The following is a 21,154-nucleotide window of genomic DNA, read 5'->3' as shown; positions in this document are numbered from 1 at the left end:
TTTAAGACAGTTCCTGAAGAAAATAAAATCAGGTTATTAAACATTAAAGTAAACAATGAGGAAACTTCCACTGTTATCGAGTACCCACCACCTAAAAACGTCATTTTAGCCTCTCCCCCCTAAAGCCATCTTTCTGGCTTCCCCTTGCACTCATAAATTTAAACAACAGGTGGGCGGGCCTTCTGCATTGACTTCTAATGAAGTATTACATCTATGTACTGTGGACTCATAAAGAATAGTGAAGTTACCCATTGCATCGCCTCCCGTAAGTCTTCATGCACATAACTAGTGCATATACATCTGATTCTTTTTCTTCAAACGCTCCCTGCAGCTTTTGTTATGGCATACTGTGCATAGAACAGGGTATTATTTCAATGTGATTTGGTTGTATCTAATCATTAGATTAAATTGGATTAAATAAAGCCGCAACGATCCCCATGGGGTTGCTGGAGCAGCAGCAAACGATATGAGTTTATCATACAGAATATGCAGATTATTAAAACGATGACACTTAATATGCAAAGAGAGCGAGAAAATTTCTTTAGTAGAATATTAGTGGGATGTGAATAAATCAGCGTAGGCTACCTTAAATAAACTTGTGTTATTTGAACTTATTAGATTTACACATGGATACGTTTGCTGCAATATACTCAGTTTCCTAGCAGTTGGCAATGATGTATCAGAAAATAACACATTGGTTTGGGTTCTTTACTAAATACACCAATCAAGTCATCTTCTGTCATGAATACGATTATTTATGGAACAGATAATTATGTCAGTGGAAGGATTTATTGTATCGCAGAAAGAAAAGTAAAAGAAAAACACCCAAGTGAAAAAAATGAAATGGAGTTGGATAGCGAATGATGGCCAGGAATGTGAGCATAGAGACGGGAAAACAAGTCACCACCACCCCCCTTTCTTGGGTCACCCTTCCCGTCATTTCTGTAACCACCCCCACTGCACTCGACTCTTTCCAGACTGATCAGTGAGCACCTAGTCTGGATTCCAACCATCAGTGTGTCTGTGGCGTCCGCAAATTCACTTCATGTAATCTGTGAGACAGGAGAGGAAAAGTGACAGCTGCTACCCACTGGATGGTGTTGACCTCCTGCTGAAACACACACAATACAGAGTGAGTGGATTGCCTTTTGGTCCAGATGCTCATTACATTGAACTACAGAGACATATGTCCATAAAGTGTATATACAGAAAATCTTCTCAAATCTTTAACCCTGGAGAACCCATTGGGTCAAATTTGACCCCATGGTTTCCCTAGTAAACCAATGGTGTTGGATCTGACCCCATGGGTTCTCCAGGGTTAATACTTTAATGCACAATTTTTCTGATTGTCTGTGAACTCCTCCTACAGGAGGAGGATGAGGAGCTGAGGAACCAAACCTGGCATGCAGATACATCTTAGACCACTGAAGGTTCTTATTTACTATATGTGTCCAGCAACCACCTACCAATGAGCTAAAATTACTCATTTGCAGTTTATCTAATGTGTAACACTTTACAAAAGCATGTTGTCAGTTCAGTTTTGCGACATGTAATTTTTAAGCACCTAGAAATATTTTATGCTTGATATATTATGAAGTCACTGTGGCTAGCAACAATCTAACTAAAACTACAGATCAAACAATATTCTGGCATGGTTATGTAATAATAATAATAATGATAATAATAAAAGTAATGATGCAATATTTAAATTGGCTTTTCATATCTGATGAAAGTCTGTTTGCTCAACTGGCCTAACTGTAAGCCAGGTGGCTAAGTGTGAATGCTAAAGTGGGCTACAGACTGCTAAAGGGAGAAGCAGCCCTTTTGGCATTGTGCAGATTTCCTATCCGGTCGTTAAGTGATGACGTGACAAATCCTACTTCTGGGCCTAAAGTAGTCTGCGTTTAATATGGCTTTTGTGTTGTTAACATGTTTAATGTTATGTATTTTCTTCTATTTAATCTCAAAAAGCTCCTAAAACAGTCAGTGATCACTGTTGACCTCCCTCGGCTTTTATTACCGCTAATCATTTATTTAAACTTTTTAAAACCTTAGGCTGTAACTACAGCCCAGCCCATGCAGCAGTATATGAATGACTAACCTCGTATTGTGGATGGATTATCTCAGTTGTTCTCCTGGCTGAAGTTTGGTCCTTTTACAGCATCCTGCCATGCGATTACATTTGTTCCTGACCACTGAGAACACTCACTTTAACTTTTATCGAGTGGAAAAAAAGTTAGCTTGTTTATATTATGCTAACATAGCTGTGTCGCTAGCGGTCACGTAGCACATCATTATATACTAGCTAGCCAAACTTCAGTAACCCTACAAACGTCACTGCTGTTTAGTTTTCTGTCTTCATTTATGTTGGAAGTGATAACAGAGCTGTACGTTTTCATTTGTTTCCAAAACCCCGCAGTCAGGACATGCTATATTGTATTTAGATAGAAGCTAGCGAGCTAACTTCCTGCTAACTTCTAACTCCGTTAATTGTCATAAATTCCGTTTTCATGGATGCCTGGATGTTAAACTCAATTGTTACACCTGGTAGAGCAGAACGCTGATCATTTTATTAAAGATGAAAGACTCTAGACAGTTTTTCAACTCTCAGTAATCCCATAGTGATCGTTTGATATATGGACCTGCAGCGGAGTTTAGACCCAGACACGGCTAGTGACGTCAGACTGAACAACCAGATTTCCGTGTTTAACTTTTTAGCCTTTTTTTTTTTTTTAATTTTTAAATTTCTTTTTAGTGTTGTCAGAGTTAACGAGCTAACCGCGCTAACACGTTGACGCCGTGCAGTCCCATGCACGGGGCGATCCGAGCTAACTCGCTAATGGAGATTTGCCGCATTAATCCAGTTATGGCATTAACGTCATTTTAACGAAATTAACATTGACAGCACTATTTTTTTCATGTAGTTCTGACTGTACTTGGTAAGGTGCTAACTTGCCAACTAACACTTCTTGGCCTGGTTAGCAATTAGCATCCATAAGCACATTGCACATACAGATGATTCTAACATAGAACTAAAGCTATGCAAGCATTTCACAGACTTCTTTAGTGCAATTTATATCGCAGCAGTCAGTTTTATTTATTTGAAAAATATGTATTTAAAAACATTGCAGAAGAGACGGATGCCACAAACACGCTTGAAATGGCTCTGCTGAAAGACTCAAAGCAGACAGCTAGCAGCACCAGCTGCTTGTGTTAGGGCCATAAACATATAAATACACAATCATTGGTTGGCCAGTGCAGCCACAGCTTTAATCATAGATAACTTAAGCCTTATTAATGCAGTTTGAATGAATGGCTGAGTTATAGAAATATTTTTAACGCTATGGGAGTGTGTGAGTCTTGAGTCACTTTTTGCAGTTTTAGCATTTCTGCATCAGGTTATGGGACTATTTTAGCTGCTAGATCAAAATCTGATTATAATTCCAGGGCTGCCTGTTCACACTGCTCAATGTGTCTATCATTCCTTATCAATCTACCACCACATTCATCTTGAATAGTTTCTGAGTGTTAAACTCCATAAAGGCCCATTAAGATTTTATTTTATGACCTTTATTTTTAGGTTGCTCATTCAGTTGTGAATACCTACAGTTACATTGAACGAGGATTTGGTACACTCACATGGCCTGTGTATTTGTGGACTTTCCAGCAGTGATTGCGAGAATGAATTCCTTTCAACTAGAAAATCGAAGCATCATATTTTCACTAACTGACAGAGTAAATTACACAACATCTTGTTTGTGTCTCATGCCCGTCACCATATAACCACAGCAGTGTGTAAAAAAACAGCAACTTTGCGTAAACAAATGAGAAATTGATTTTAATCACATGGCAGCACAGCTAATGATTATCAGTTACAGAAAAGGTATGGAGGTGACAGCAAATCCATACAACCTTGTGAGGCTATAATACAAATACCAAAGGTACTCTCAGGTGTAACGCGTGGACAGATAAATGAACTCTGCTCCTTACATTCGTCTGTTCCCTGCAAGCCATCCGCACTGATTGACAAGCAGTTGTTACTCAGCTGCTCCTCTTCTTTCTTCAGTGACTTTTATTGCATTCTTGGTCAAAATCAATTCTGGAGGAACAGCCTGTCAGCACAGACTGTACCCCGGGAAAGATACGCACACAGAAAAAACGCGAGAAGGCATGAGTGTTACAAAGAGAGTGGGGTATACGGGATGTGCCAGAAAGCAAGGGAATGAACAAGGGTCTGCAGGAGAAGAGTATAAAAGGAGTGGGGGGATGGAGGGGGAAGATGCTGTGCAAAATAAAGAGTTAGCAGGAGGGTGGGAGGAATGTAGACAGGACTGGGTGAAATGAGCGATCGGGTAAAAAAATTATTATCCATCAAGCGAGCGAGGAAAGGGAGAGAGGGGAGAGAAAATGAGAAATCAGGGATGCGATGTGATAGCAGTTCACAGGAAGAGAAAACAATGCAATTGCATAACTGATTTGGCAGGGCTGTGATTCTGAGCATTCTTGAAACGTTGCTCACACTCACAACTACACACACAACCACAAACACTGGCATGCGCACGATCTTGCACACCCAGTCAGTCAATACAAGAGGACAGATTATATCGCATAGATGCACACAAAGTGAAGTAAACAAATACACGCTAATAGCCTGCGAGTGTTTTTGCTGATAAATCACCTTCTGTTTTTGTGTCTGTGCTACGTAACTGTTGTCAGGAATTTGTCAATGTGTGTGAGTGTGAAGTTCTTTCTGTGTTCTAATCAACACAGCTGATTGTTTTGAACGTTTCTGGCCTTCTGCTCCGATGCCCATCACGGTTTTGCCCGTTCATCACATGAATGCCTGGTTTTCTCAAATAACAGCTGGTTAATGCAAATTTGAAACAAAAATTTGAATTTGCGTACAGCGAAAAAAAGAAAGAGTAGAAAGGCAGAGGAAAGATAAAGAGATATCAAACTAAAACTTGTACAGTTACTTTAGTAACTCAACCTTGTTTTAATATACCATACCAGATAGATCAGTTTTAAGATGCAGAAATGCTCAGTGTCAGTTGCTTATGTCAATAATACAAGTGCACTGCAATCAAGTGGCAACCTCTAGAGCTTCAGGCAACACAGAAGCTGAATAATCTTTCATTTCTCTGCAGACAAGTAAACATAAATACTGATTCAAAAAAACGAACATGGTGCCAGCCTAAATACTAATACTGAGGCTTGAAAATCCATCATCTAAGAATGAATGGCTGATGTCACTTTGTTGGTTATGTCCATCTTTTACATACAGTCTACTGTGACCAGGGTTGTAATGCATTCCAAAGTAATCACAAGTGTTGGCAAAGAGTAAACAGTCACTATGAACATTATAGAAAAACTAAAAGCTACAGTGAACACAATATGCCAGACTTGTACACAGTTCATAATGCTAACATAAAGCTAGCAGCTGGAGATCCTCAGACTCAGAATGAGACTCAAGTGTGTGTGTATGTCAACTCCGGCAAAGCAGCTGTTTTTATTTCTTTCATTTATTTCTACACGTGGTTTTTCCTGACCTAGAATCACGGTCACAATAATGTTTTTCTGCTAAATGCTCTATCAGCTGTTTTCAACCAACTTTTCTGTCAGCTTTGTGGTAACACACAAATCATCTTCTGTATGCCCTCATTTCCATTTCTCTAACAAAACATAAAGAAACGAAGGGTGGATCGAGACTTTTGCAGAGTACAGTAAATGGGTAAAATGAGTTCATGTTAAACTTAGACACGTCATATATATCATTTCTGTGCCACTGCAGCTTTTTGTATGTGTCCTTTGGTTTGTTTCCTCTCTGCAGCGACTCACCACATAGTTTTCAGCACTCAGACATCTTGTGGTGAGAACTGATGTTCTGACTCGTGACTACCTGACTGGATCACTGGCCTTGAAGTTGAAAATGCAGAGAGACAGCAATTCTGTTTAGCCTACATGTCCCCCCCTTCCCAATGCATTCAGCTGCTGTCAAGGCTAAAGAAAACACAGTTTTAACTATTGAATTAGCCTACGCACACTGCAACACAAGTACAATTTTATTGAAGAACTTACAGAGAAAAGCCTGAAAACTGAAGCTGAACCTGCGCTCCGCTCACTGACGGGGACAAGCACTTCATCTGGCTTTTGAACACAATGGAAGATGTAACCTTGACAACCTGATAAGGAGCTGTCAAAACAAAAGCCAGGACAAAAAACAAACAAAAATATCTGTCGAATATAAAAAAATACCACATAGTTGAGAGGTACCGGCTAGATATAGTCGGGCTCACCTCTACGCATGGCTTGGGCTCTGGAACCAGTCTCCTGGAGAGGGGCTGGACTCTGTCTCAGTCTGGAGTTGCCCCTGGTGAGAGGCGGCGGGCTGGGGTGGGTATCCTAATATCCCCTCGGCTTGCTGCCGGTACGTTGGGGTTTTTCCCGGTGGACGAGAGGGTTTGTTCCCTGCGCCTTAGGGTCGGGGAACGGGTCCTGACTGTCATCTGCGCATATGCGCCGAGTGGCAGTTCAGAGTACCCAGCCTCCTTAGAATCCCTGGGGGGGTGGGTGCTGGAGGGTGCTCCACCTGGAGACTCTGTTGTCCTGCTGGGAGACTTCAATGCTCACGTGGGTAACGACAGCGAGACCTGGAGGGGCGTGATTGGGAGGAATCCAAGCGGTGCTTTGTTATTGGACTTCTGTGCTAATCACAGTTTGGCCATAACGAACACCCTGTTCGAACATAAGAGTGTCCATAAGTGCACGTGGCACCAGGACGCTCTAGACCGTAGGTCGATGATCGATTTTGTAATCGTATCACTAGACCTGCGACCATATGTTCTGGACACTCGGGTAAAGAGAGGGGCTGAGCTGTCAACTGATCACCACCTGGTGGTGAGTTGGATCAGGTGGCGGGGGAGGACGCTGGACAAACCTGGTGCACCTAAACGCGTAGTGAGGGTGTGCTGGGAACGTCTAGCAGAGGCCCCAGTCCGCGAGATCTTCAACGCACACCTCCGGCAGAGCTTCAACAGCATTCCGAGGGAGACTGGGGACATTGAGTCCGAATGGACCATGTTCAGCGTCTACATTGCCGAAGCTGCTGCATTGAGCTGCGGCCGCAAGGTGGTTGGTGCCTGCCGTGGTGGTAATCCCCGAACCAAATGGTGGACACCAGAGGTGAAGGGAGCCACCAGGCTGAAGAAGGAGTCCTATCGGGCTTGGTTAGCCTGTGGGACTCCGGAGGCAGCCGACAGGTATCGACAGGCCAAGCGGAATGCGGCTCGGGCAGTGGCTGAAGCAAAAACTCGGGTGTGGGAGGATGTCGGAGAGGCCATGGAAAAAGACTTTCGGACTACCTCGAAGAGATTCTGGCAAACCGTGAGACGTCTCAGGAGGGGAAAGCGGTGCTCTACCTGCACTGTGTATAGTGCTGGCGGAGCGCTGCTGACGTCGACTGAGAAAATTGTCAGGCGGTGGAAGGAATACTTCGAGGACCTCCTTAATCCCACTGACACGTCTTCCGAGGAGGAAGCAGAGTCTGGGGATGAGGGGAATGACCCGCCAATTTCCGGGGGCGAGGTCACTGAGGCAGTTAAACAACTCCTTGGTGGCAGAGCCCCTGGTTGTTGATGAGGTCCGCCCCGAGTTCCTGAAGGCTCTGGACGTTGTAGGGCTGTCCTGGTTGACACGCCTCTGCAATGTTGCGTGGAGATCAGGGGCAGTACCTGTGGACTGGCAGACCGGGGTGGTGGTCCCCATTTTTAAGAAGGGGGACCGGAGGGTGTGTTCCAACTACAGGGGGATCACACTCCTCAGCCTCCCTGGGAAAGTCTATGCCAGGGTGCTGGAAAGGAGAGTTCCTACGCTAGTCGAACCTCGGATACAGGAGGAACAATGCGGTTTTCGTCCTGGTCGCGGAACACTGGACCAGCTCTTTATCCTCTCGAGGATACTTGAGGGTGCATGGGAGTTTGCCCAACCAGTCTACATGTGTTTTGTGGACTTGGAGAAGGCATTCGACCGTGTCCCTCGGGGTGTCCTGTGGGAGGTGTTGCGGGAATATGGGGTGTCTGGCCCATTGCTACGGGCCATTCGATCCTTATACAACCGTTGCAAGAGCTTGGTTCGCATTGCCGGCAATAAGTCGGACTCGTTCCCGGTGGGTGATGGGCTCCGCCAGGGCTGCCCTTTGTCTCCGGTTCTGTTCATAATTTTTATGGACAGGATTTCTAGGCGCAGCCAAGTGGCGGAGGGCTTTCGCTTTGGTGGCCTCAGAATCTCATCTCTGATTTTTGCAGATGATGTGGTTCTGTTGGCTTCATCGGGTGAGGGCCTCCAGCTCGCACTGGAACGGTTCGCAGCCGAGTGTGAAGCAGCGGGAATGAGGATCAGCACCTCCAAATCTGAGGCCATGGTTCTCAGCCGGAAAAGGGTGGAGTGCCCACTCCAGGTCGGGGATGAGTTCCTGCCCCAAGTGGAGGAGTTCAAGTATCTCGGGGTCTTGTTCGCGAGTGATGGGAGAAGGCGTCTGACAAGGATGCCCCCTGGGCGCCTCCTGGGTGAGGTGTTCCAGGCATGTCCCACCGGGAGGAGGCCCTGGGGCAGACCCAGGACACGCTGGAGAGATTATATCTCTCGGCTGGCCTGGGAACGCCTTGGTATTCCCCCGGATAAGCTGGAGGAGGTGGCTGGGGAGAGGGAGGTCTGGGCCTCTTTGCTTAGGCTGCTGCCCCCGCGACCCGGCCCCGGATAAAGCGGATGAAGATGGATGGATGGATGGATAAAAAAATACCTTCTTCACTGCTTTTTCAATTAACTGGAAGCAGTAAACGTCGTGTTTTTTTTCTTCTAAACAGCAGTGTAGCAACACTTGAAATCTCATTTTCTAGATCACCAGATCAAGTGAGATTTTTCCACAGGTTATGTCAGAAACTATAACCAGAGCTGGCTACACAGCAGAGGAAGATGGGCAGAGAAGAAAGGAACCACTCCTCGTAATCATTTCTAATTAGGACTAATTGCATTTTGGAGAGGAATGGTGATGCCTATTTGCCCTGCAGCTGTGTTTTCCCACACAGCGATGATTCCAAATAAAACACGACTGTCAACACCAATCTCCTCCGTGTTTTCTCGTACTTCTCCGCCTAATTTATTTGAGCTCTGCAAGTCTTTTTTTAGCAGTCGTTCAATGGAAGCATATTTACAGATGTAAGGTAAGCAGCAACCAAGTGGCACAAATGTTTTATTTAATAATCAATATTTGTATATTACCAGTGGATACTGCTTGAGTCTTAAAAGCTTAGCTGTACAGCGCTGCAGCTGCCACACCTTTACTCTTTCAGTTACCTCCTTTACAGATGTCCCTGCTTTTTCTTAAAAGCAAAAAAGCTAATGTACATTCTTAATCAAATGCAGGGAAATTAAGTCAGGGACTACTAGATGTAGCTAAACAATATAGGCTTTTCCCCATATGCTTTTGACCGATGCATTTATGTGAGCCTACAGACGCTGTAGGCTCACATAAATGATTCAGATGCATGCAGACTTTTCTCTGTGTCTGCTGGATGAATAGAGCAACTGTTTGCTCACTGAACTGGCAGATCTGCAGGCTTCAATAACTTGGCTTTAACCCTGACAACATCATCAGGATCATTTTATTAGTCTGAAAGGTCATTCCAGATTATATGAGTTTGGATGGCCCTCTTTGAAGTATGAATTGTACTCACTGGGATCAAGCAGCAATCTTTGGGGCTAACTGCTCTCTGCTAGGTCTCATAACTGCAATTTTTACTCACATGAAGTTTACACTGTCTTTATTTTAAGTCCCCACTCACACAGAGACTGGTTGTGAGTGCTTGCTGCAGGTCAGTGGTCCCCAACCCCTAGGCCACGGACCGGTACACATCCGTGACTCGTTTGGTACCGGGCGGCAAGAGTTGCGGCTCGGGTGTGAATTTCATGTTTGTAAGGGTTTTTATCGGTCGTTAGCGTTATTTTTTAATTGTTTCCCTGGGTCTTTTCCCATGTGTTATGAATAAATCTTCTTTTTTTTTGGTACCGGTACTGGTTTTATTTGGTTGTATTTATCTGCGACACCTTAAAGGCCTGCCTCTGAAAATATTGTCGGGCATAAAACAGTCTGTGGCACAAAAAAGGTTGGGGGTCGCTGCTGTAGGTGGCTGGCAGCTGCTGTGAAATCAGCTGCTAAAAACCTGGATTATACTGGCCTACAGACCAATCAGTGATCCCTTGTAGCCATTAGTCAGTTGGAAAATATTCTCCAACTAATTGACAAGTGGTTGTGAGAGGTTGGCTGCTGTTGCTAGGTGAAATTGGCTGAAAACAGGTATGTGGTGCTCCCTGGGATTGCTCTGGTAAATATCAGGCTGTTGCGATTACTAGTAGTTTGTATGAAAGACAGTGAGTTGCTTAACTGCTCGTTGAGTACTAATGAAACTGTGCGGACTATGACACAGACCGGAAATGGAGAGAGTTCCCCTTCAAAGTAAAAGTTTGCTCCTGTTTAAGTATGTTGGTTTGAGCCGTGAGGAAAACTTTCACTCGAAGGTTGCACGTTTTCAAGTTTCACTGCCATTATGTGGTTAGTTAATAAGTGTTTGCAGACAGGTCAGCGTCTTGGACGTTTGTGGTGCACCACTTGCAAACTAGTTGTGGAATAAAAAGTTTTGCCTATTGACTGGAAGTTTCTATGTGTGATGTCACGCTAGCTATAGCCATCTTTTAGGTACAGCCTTTAATCGGATTAAAATACGTATTTAAAATAGTTTAAAATCCTGCGTTTCTTGCTTCAGTGGTTTCATAAAGACGGTCCAAAAACCAAGAAAACTCCGGTGCACTTTTCTAAAACATAATACTACCCAGAAAAGAGGTCTATTATTTTGTATGATTTGCTCGGAGTCCATGATAACTCAAGTATGCATATGAGGTAGTACTACAGAGCAGACGGAGTTCCCGTTTTCATACGCTGGAAGACTAGAGGCCAGCTCAAATCAAAAAATTCCAATCTCTTTCAGCAAGCAGCCTGAGGAAAATCCAATTTTCTCTTTCAGTAATGGCAGCTGATCATTGAGAGGAGAATCCTTTTTACTTCCTCTTCTCGCCAACAAAACCGTGGCGTGAGTGTGATGGTAGTCCCCACAGTCAGTCAGAGAAGGTGTGCTGAGGGCGAGAACATCGTGTAGTTGAAACAGTAGCATATACGCAACAGTATATACTGTAATATTTGTGATGCTTTTTAAAAAATATACCACTCTTGATAAAAAGTCTTATATTTGGGGAGATTTTCTTCATTGTCCAAAATTTGCCTTAAAGCATCTTCTGAATGACACACTGTTCAGTCTTCTGTTTATATTCATTTAATCTGTTTGGCTCTTTACTTGCCTGCTCATCCTTCAACCCCCCCAAATCCTCCTCCACTCCCCCAGAAGCAACCCCAGAAGTAGCAATTGTCCCCTCCTCCCCCCTACACACACACACACACACCCCCGTTATCCCTGCTGAGGAAGACACAATAGTTAACATTAACAATACCTCCTTCAGGCAGCTCCTGCTACAATGTAACCAGGCAGCCACTTTGTCTGTGCGTGAATGTGTTTGTATCCTTGGCTCATTGTGTGTGGGGAGCATATGGCCTTCTGACATCACAGGCAGAAGGTCAGTGCCTAAAAGGAATTCAAATCATTCTGGGAATCTTCCTTTTTTTCTTTTTTCCCTTAACAAATTTAAAGTGCCCGTACTTGAAAGCGCAGGCACACAAGGGCATTCATTCAGATGGGATCTTTTTGGATTGTTTGATGCACTCAGATTTTAGCCATGTTAGCCTCAATCTCTTGGATTACAGAAGTGTTTAGGGTCATGATGCTTGCCCAGTTTTCACTCTTCTTTTAGCTTTGTTTTTTTCTCCAGTAAAATGAGAAAACAGCTGGAAATGCTACACTATGTGTACCATCTAACATCTGTGCAGCTCAACCACGGGAAACTGGAAATATCACACATAAGAGGAGCGACACTGAGGCTGATTAAATATGACTAAAATTCAAAACAAACACATGAAATATAAGTCAATCTGAAATATGCTCTCAGGCTGTGGGAAACCCTAAAGTTAGAATATAATCTAGATAATTACATCCAGTAATTGAATCATTGCAGCTTTGAGTACAGCTCATAGACACAGGCTATTTCCATTTTCTGATACTTTATACTTGGCCCTGTTTTATGTTTATTTTCTTTCGTTAGTAGAATTTATTGTGAGCCAGCTTCGTGGTAATAGTGCTTAAAAGGACATGTATGGTGCTCACTTTTATTTGCTGCATTTCCGGTTTCTGCTGATGACTCAAGGTGCTTTTAACTGCAAGTCACATTTTCTAACCATACATTCATACTTCACTTTATTCTATACACTTCAGGCACTTTATCTACCTCACATTCACGGCCAGTTGAGAAGTACCAATTAATCTAACACGCATGTCTTCGCAAGATAGCCCGAGTTTCCAGGCTCCAGCTGACTCAAACAGGAGCCTTCTTGATGTGAGGCAACAATTTTATCCACACCACCAGCTTTATCTTTGCACAATTCAACGAGTTTAACTCTTTACCCATTGAAAACCTGTCATGTTTTAGACCGGCCTATAGAGAAAAATGATTGGCTTTGTATCAGAAGTTACTGAGAGTGGTCTCCTTTGGAAAAACCAGGAACGTGTACTAACGGTTGTCAAACTACGTCTTTATTGAGGTGTCAGAATTTGTTGTTAAGTGTAGCAGTGAGGTCGTCAAATGTCGTGTTTATGGGGGGAAAGAAAGTTAAAATAATTGTTATCTTATGGTGGAACTAGCATTTAGGTGTGTGCATGACACAACCATATTACACATCAGGTGATTACATTTTTGCATGATGCTTTCTTTATTTGCTAACATAAAGCATCATGTGTTCTATGATGTGCTGCAATAGGCGTAGAGATGCACAGAAATTTGCTTTAATAAATACAACATTAGCTCAAATCTACTGGCTAAAACATAAAAAGCAGCCTTGACTTTGTTGAGCTCGAGCGGTGGAAAGCGTGGAGACTGTGCGAGCCTCTGTAAGCATGCTTTTTATTAAACTCATCAGGTTTAATTAAGTGGGAGGCATGTGTTACATCTTAACTGGAAAAACAGAAAAATTCTAAAGTTTCTGGCCAAATATATATATATATCTGTGAAAATGTGACTGATGAGCAGAAACAAGTGAAAAGGCGGCAATAAAGAAATTCAGCAAGCTCGGAAAAAAGGAGACAAGGATGGATCAAAAGTGCTGAGTTTGGATAAAGTGACTAACGGGGGAAGGGGTCATCAGGCCCCCAGGGAGAGGCTCTCTGATGGTGGGCTCTCAGGTGGCAGGCTCTCGCCTCGGGGCTCTGGGTGGGATTCCATGTGTCAGTCCTAGCTAGTGACAGATGCTGCTCTCTGTCTCTGAAACAGGAAAACTAAAGCCACTAAACATCAGGCGATACTGTAACAGCAGGAGGAGGGGCGTTTACAACAGGAAGGAGAGATGAAAAGTGTGTAGGGGGGAGGGTCATTGTTGTTGCAAATTTTAATGTATCTTTTCTAAAATAAAATTTAAAAAACGTGTGAGGCTATCATTTTTATCCGCGCACGTGTTTAGATGTGGTGATGGTAAATCCAGCATTGCAGTTTACATGGTTTCCCTTGAGTTCTCTTTAGCAATTCCACTCCCTTCTACCTACATGGAGCAACTACAGTCAGACTGTGTTGCTGACATAAAGTGTGTGTGTGTGTGTGTGTGTGTGTGTGTGTGTGTGTGTGTGTGTGTGTGTGTGTGTGTGTGTGTGTGATGGCAGTAAATCCACCCACGGTCAGGTTGTTATCATCCAGCCTGTACCTGGGAATATTTTTTACAGCCTTGACACTTTCTCAGCGAGGAGTTGGAGGTAGAAATGATAATCATGGGTGGGTCTGTGAGATTACAGCAGTTTGCTTGTATGTGCCTGAGTCTCTTTGTGTGCACTTTTGCATGTTTTTAAGTCAGCGCGTGCTGGCTGTGTGTAACTGTTCGCTTATGTCTATGCGAGGTTCCCAAGTGTGTGCCCCTGTTTGCATGTTTATGCCTCCCGCCTGACTTTGGTTGATGTAGTATCCTCCGGGGAGGCAGGTCCTCAGATCACGCCTGCCAATCATGGAGATTGATCAGTCTCGCGCCCCTCCCTCTCTCATTCCAATCCGATCCCCCTCGCCCTCTCCACCCACTGTGAGCCCCCTGGTGATTAATCACTCACTCACTCAGACAGGTAGCAGTGACATCATCCAATACTTCCCCTCCTCTGCTAAAAGAAACACAGTGAGGCCTGGTGGTCAGCTCAGCGATGAAAAGAGATCAGATAAAATAATCCTCTGCAGTGGTGCGTGAAGAAGTTGCACGTACTTTCTCTTGGATTCACTTTGCAATATTGAATTCAATTTTAATTAAAAAGCACTTCATCACAACAACACCTCAAGGCACTTTATATTATGAGGTATATGCCCCACAATAATGGAGAGAAACCCCAACAATCACAAGACCCCCTATGAGCAAGCACGTGGTGACAGTGAGAAGACAAAACTCCCTTTTAAATGAAGAAATCTCCAGTAGAACCAGGCTCAGGGATGGGTGGCCATCTGCCATGACCGGCTCGGGTGAGGGGAGTGGTGTATGAACACATAGTGAGTGAAAAAGCAACACAGTGCATCATGGGAAGCCCCCAGTAGCCTGGGCCTTTCACGGCATAACTAAGGGAGGACAAAGGAGTTTAGCAAGGTCTTAAAGACATAATTTGCTTTGCAGGCTGGGAATAAGATAGATGAACAAGATCATTCTCCATATTGTCCTGAATATGAACAAAAAAAGTACTTAAAGAGCGATCCAAAACAACACTCATCACATCTTGCCCATTTTATTCTTGTAAAATACAAACATTCTTTACATCAAAACACACCAGAATTTTAAGTTATGTTAAAGACTAATGAAATAAATAATGATTAAAATCACCCTAATAAATAAGAACTGCTTTACATGCTTGTACACAGAAGCTTAGCCATGAAAATATCTCACGAACTTTTGGCGACCTTTTCACACTTCAGCCCTGGTTTCGGGCTGAATTTTATATTTAACATAAAATCTTCTTAAAATGTGACTCTGACCCTGAATCTATAGAAATAGGTGCCTATATGGTCACTGTTCATGAGTAAGCCATTCGGTGGTCAGCTGAATGCCTGTTTAATACATAGAAAAGGAAAAAGAGGAAAAAGTGGATCTGCCCGGGTATTATATCAGTGACATTCACAAAATTAATGCACACTTGTGTACTTTTTGCAGTATTAGGGTTGTCCGTTGCATATAGGTTGTTTCCTATTAATGACTATTTGTGGGCCTTTGATTTGCTTTTAGTCTGGACTATCTGGAGAAGGATGTTTATCTTGTATAGTCTCTGATTAACTGAAGTAGACGCCCATCACCACAACACAGACCTTTACTGCGCCCTACTGGCCGTGCTGTCTCCCTGCACACGTGATCAGTCAACAAGTATCACTGCAGTGTTCAGTGATTTATAGGCTCATCGAACATTCATTAGTTACAGCTGTCCAAACACGAATACCTAATCAGCTAATCACATAGAAACAGCCCAGTGCATTTAGGCCTGTAGACGACCTGCTAAAGTTCAGCCTGAGCATCAGAATAAGGAAGTAAGATGATTTAAATGACTTTGAACACATCACGGTTGTGGTCAGTTTTAATGAAGAAGCCATCAACAAGCTCTCTGTGGGTTAGTCCAGACTGAACCGATTTGTTCTTGTACTGTGGTTCCATGCTGCATTCACAGAACCTGTCATTGGACAAATACTCCAGTAGGCGGAACAAAAGGGACAAAAATGTAGACTGTGAGGAAACACTTCACCCTGACAGCATCCATCCACTGTTTTTAACAATTAGAAGTTTTAAAACAGACTGAGGTGACACGTTTTACGGTAAAAAAATATTTGATATAAAGAAGAAACTATTTAAGCTGAGGTTTATTGTGTTTGGTGCTGAGATCCAGCAAATCCTTTCTGACACAGCAGCTTAGGTAGGTTTGAGGTATGAACAAGGATATCTTACTTCAAAGTAGCAGAAGCTGAGGCAGTTCAGTGATTCAACTTAGTGACGCTTCACCTTATGGGATGAGTCACAAATATTCCAGCAGGTGGTAGCAAAGAGGCAAAAAACTAAAGAGTGAGGAAATAATTTCACTCAGTGTAAAGAGGTTTCACTGCACATTTAATCCCTCAGTACAAAAAAACGAAGCACAACTTCAACAGGAACTCTCAGTTTTACTACATGATAAACAAATGCTGCTGTCGTAAATGAAAGAAACCTGTCAGCACGACTCTTTGGGCTTAAACTAGAAGAAATACATGTGTAAAATCACAGAATAACTTCTGGCAGCTCCAAGTACCCAGACTGCCCGGTGATTATAAAGGAGCAAGTTTTTTTTTTTTAATTTAAAGACGGGATTTTGTTTTGTTTTTTAAGGTTGTGAAAAATAAAAAAAAGAAGAAGATTTTACCTGCCTATCTGTTACTTTATTACTTTGGTGTAGTATTAATGACCATGAGGGAGGTTTATATCAGGAAGAAACAAAACAAACACAGTCAAAAGTCCAATATGTATCTCTTCCTTGATTTTTTCCAAAGCCATCCAGTGAACCAGATTGGAGTCATTGGCAGGCCGATTTTGGCCCCCCGGGCCTTATGTTTTGACACCCCTGCTCTAGAATACATTGCTCTGTACTACTACATTAAGCAGATTTTGAACAGTGGTTAACAACTTTAGATGAGTGTCAGGCGCTTTTACAGTCACATGCTCGTAATGTCTGTAGCATTGTTAAAAGGCAGTGAGAGAGCGTTTTACTCCAGATTGATTGAACCTCTCCAGACTACCAGGAAATCAGAAAAATAAATAATTGTAAAAACAGCAAATCACACATGTGAATCATACATTCTCTATTCCTGTTAACAGTCCTGGAGAATGTATCCATAGATAATCATTTTAACATTTTAAAGACATGTAGAATCTTTAGATCGTCCCACAACTGCTCATTTAATCCATTAGTTGTGTTCACTCCCACTCACTCACTCACTGACTCTCTGCCTCTAACTGATGGCTGCACTTTACAGATGCTTGCTTCAGAAACACTGCTCCAGAGAAGATATATGGTCTTGGAGAGCAGGAAGTAATGGCTGAAATATCTCTAGAGTGATTAAAGAGATAATGGTTAATGATTTTGGATAATGCTTTTCTACTGGAGATAAGAAATACAGAGGTGTGTTCAAGGCCCTTTTGGAAATGAACCCGGTAATAAAAAACAGGTGATTAGTGACCTGTGTAGGGTTTGAGTTCTGTTAATATGTACGTTTTTCTATACACACAAACGCATGGTGCATTTACCTGCACTCAAAAAATGAAATTGGGTGGTTGTTACATTTACTAGAGTCTAACTTGTAATTTGAACAAAATAATTTCATGGATCCATGGTGAATTAAATCTTGTATGAAATTCAACAAATTAATTTAATCTTGTTGACATGACCTGATTCAATCTAGCAAGAGTGGTTAGTTGCCTGGACTCACCAAATTCCCAAGACCACACGAGCTTTCAAACCACAGGAAAATCACTGGGGTTATAAGAGGCAGAAAAGCATACACACACACCACATGTATGCTATTGTTATTTATTGTGGTTAACCTGTCAAGGACAAAAATATCAAAAGAATTCTGTATCAAGCTTTGTTATCAAAGCTTTCCTGCTTTTTTGAAGCATGGATTGATGTGACGTGGTGGTGCTGCGGTTAGCACTGTTACCTCACAGCATGAAGGTCCGGAGTTCAAATCTAGAGACATGCAGCTATAGCTTACTTGGTAATTCTACCCATATGTATGAATGCTTGTCTGTCTCTCTATGTTAGCCCTGCAACAGACTGGCGACCACGTGTCCAGGGTGTAGCCTGCCTCTGGCCCTGTGACACCTGGGATACGATCCCCCACCCTGATGAAGATAAGAGGATGACAAGTATGTGAAACTTGTTATGAATCCATTAAACTTTTATGTTAACCAGACTCAATACTTTGTTGAACACTCCATAAATATTATTCTTTAAATCAACTTAAAATGATCATGGAAATGATTTCCACATTAATAAATTGCTTTCTATTAAAGTGAAAATCTGTGACTTCAGATCAGATTTGTTATGTTTCGATTAGGAACAGTTTTTCAGTGTTGTTCTATTACTGTTACTATGCTATTTTTTCTCAAGGATGGTTTCTATGGTGGGATGGTCTCCTGGAGATGGGCGAGTAAGATGTACTGCCAACACAAACACAGTGGCATCACACAACTAGGTTAAATTTCATGTTGTAATTAAGGCCTGACAACAGTGAGTAAAGTTCAGTGTTCTGTTGCTTCATTCAAAACATTTTCAGTTATCGTGTTTACAGACAGAAGGACACGCACGCATGCAAACGCCACCAAAAACACGGCCTCCTTGGTGGCGGTAATTAATATTATTTTTATTCATATTTAATAATTTCTCATAATATTCCTTTTTACATGACCTCAAAATACTAGTTAATTTATTTTTATATTTCTTGTATTTATTTTCAGCTTCTGTACTTCTGTTTGTTATAAATTCTCTATATAACGTATTTTTCTTTTTACATGCATTTTGTAATCCTTTTGTGATCCATGGGCACGCTGCATATTTTTGTTTTTTACTATATTTCTTTACTGGGCAACGGCTATCATATAACAGTTTAAATTTTCCTAAAAAAATCTCATAAGCTTTATCAATATTTTTTTCCTTATACAGCATCTCCCATGATTGCTTAAGTAAATCACTTTTAAATGCATTTATGGACTCCTCTGTTCTCACTCGTTTGTATTTTGTTGTATTTTCCTGTTTGACCTTCCTGTAATTGCTGTTATACACTACAAAAACAGGTAGATGATCACTGATGTCATTAATTAGGAGACCACTTATAGATCTGTTTTCTATTTCATTAGTAAATATATTGTCTATTAAGGTTGCCGACTGTGCTGTAATCCTGCTGGGTTTAGTGATCACTGGACAGAGTCCCATGCTATACATTGTATTAATAAACTCATCTGTCATGCTATGTTTGTTTGGATTTAATAGGTCTATGTTGAAATCCCCACAAATGAACATAACTTTTTGATTTGTCCTAATAAATGTTTTATCTGCCCACTCCTTAAATATTTCAATATTAGAACCTGGTGTTCTATATATACAACTTACAATGACATTTTTCTTTTTTTCCATACTAACTTCTATTGTTACACACTCTAATATGTTATCTACCACCACCGTCATTTTTTCCACCACCCTGTATTTTAAATTTTTGTCCACAAACAAAGCCACACCTCCACCATTCTTATTCTTTCTGTTCATAAAATTTAATTCATATCCGTCTATTTCAAAGTCCACTCCTTTCTCCATATTAATCCACGTCTCAGATACTGCAATCACACTCAATGGATGTGCAAATTTGCTTAAATATTCTCTTATTTTGTGAAAATTGGCATATAAACTTCTACTATTAAAGTGGATTATGGACATTTTGCAGTCAGCCTTGACAGTTTTATTGAATTGTTCTTCGGTATAATAGCAGCAGGTGTTTCTGATGTTAAAAAAGTGATTCTGTTTGTCATCTTGTCAAAGTCACTTAGTAAGATGAAAAGTGATACATAGACTAGTGGACTAATATTATAGTAGGAAAGATGATTGCATTATAGATGGGGGGAAAACAGAATGCTGATGAGGGGTCTTGAATGAGTGAGCTGAGTTTCTGAGGTGTGTGAAGAAGTTTTAACATGGCACGCATTTGGTTACATGGGAAGAAACTCATTATGTGATAAGACAACAGGGTTATGTTGTGTGTTGTATGGTGTGGTGTGTGGCTGATGGATGAATGTTTTGAGACATTCATCCATCAGACTCTGCAGATTTAACCTTTGACTGTAATTTTTCTGGGTTTTTGTGTGATGGAAAGTGTGTTTACAGGTTGTGTGTTGATTATGCTATTACAGCAGCAGATTGTTAACTTTATGGCCTTTTTACAGCACCTCTGGAATCTGGTGACCTATAGGCCTGACCTCCAGGATGCTACTGCTAATATTTGTTTCTCTTTAAGAGTGCTTGTAAAGGATTCAGCACAGACACTCACATCCTGGGCCATCTGACCTCAGGAAATCACATGATAGGGTGGGGCGATAGGGTGAGCTCACCCGAAACCTTGTCTGATTGTGACCCACACCAGTTTTCACGCCTTGGCTCATGTGATTAGGTAGAGGATCATCAGGTGGTCCTTTTGTACCTCTTTGGAGGGATAAATGGTAAACCATTCATACACACACACACACACACACACACACACACACACACACACACACACACACACACGTGATGGCAAGCTACATTGTAGCCACAGCCACCCTGGGGCGCACTGACAAAGGCGAGGCTGCCGGACACTGGCGCCACCTCTGACCACTACCAGTAGGCAACGGGTGAAGTGTCTTGCCCAAGGACACAACGACCGAGACTGTCCAAGCCGGGGCTCGAACCAGCAACCTTCCAATTACAAGGCAAACTCCCAACTCTTGAGCCACGATCGCCCTGTACTCCCACAGGGTTTAAATCTGGGACTCTCCACCATTTAACCCTAGAACTGAAGAAGCTTCTCGGATGAGAGGTGAAACGTCTTCAAGCAACTTAAAGATGTAGCTTAGAACCTAAATCCGGATGTGTCCCCTGTGGCTTCACAAGTGTTAACAGGTGGTACAAGTGTTGAAGATTTATCATTTGAAGACCTTCATAAACGAACTTGTACATGAAAAGAACTCACAAGTCAAAGGGCTGGCAATGACCTTGTGACCTCCAGTTTAACAGTCAAAACACTAATCAACATTTTCAAACGAATTCCAGCTTTGTGGTGCATTTCTCAGTGCATCATTGTCCATATGATCAGAGTCCAAATGTCTGGAGAATAGACATTCAAACACACCAGTTGGTTGTGTTGTTTGCCTATGAGGCTTCCAGCTATC

The 21,154-nt window shown here is 42.1% G+C and overlaps 1 long non-coding RNA gene across 2 annotated transcripts; it reads left to right on the top strand.

Moving 5' to 3' along the window:
* The first annotated feature begins 998 nt into the window (after positions 1-998).
* On the top strand, positions 999-20,657 carry LOC146644152 (uncharacterized). Of its 2 annotated transcripts, XR_014909312.1 has the most exons (4): positions 999-1,132; positions 1,370-1,430; positions 18,003-18,106; positions 18,351-20,657. It is a non-coding gene; the product is annotated as an uncharacterized LOC146644152 (long non-coding RNA). The 2 variants fall into 2 exon arrangements; XR_014909311.1 differs by having other exon boundaries at positions 18,003-20,657.
* Positions 20,658-21,154: the final 497 nt, after the last annotated feature.

The sequence above is a fragment of the Rhamphochromis longiceps genome, linkage group LG22 (genome assembly GCF_057381845.1).
Source record: "Rhamphochromis longiceps isolate RC_006_pf linkage group LG22, R_longiceps_female_GT1.1, whole genome shotgun sequence".
NCBI lineage: Eukaryota > Metazoa > Chordata > Actinopteri > Cichliformes > Cichlidae > Rhamphochromis > Rhamphochromis longiceps.
Note: the sequence above shows the minus strand (reverse complement) of the source record. Positions and strands in the feature narration are given on the sequence as shown.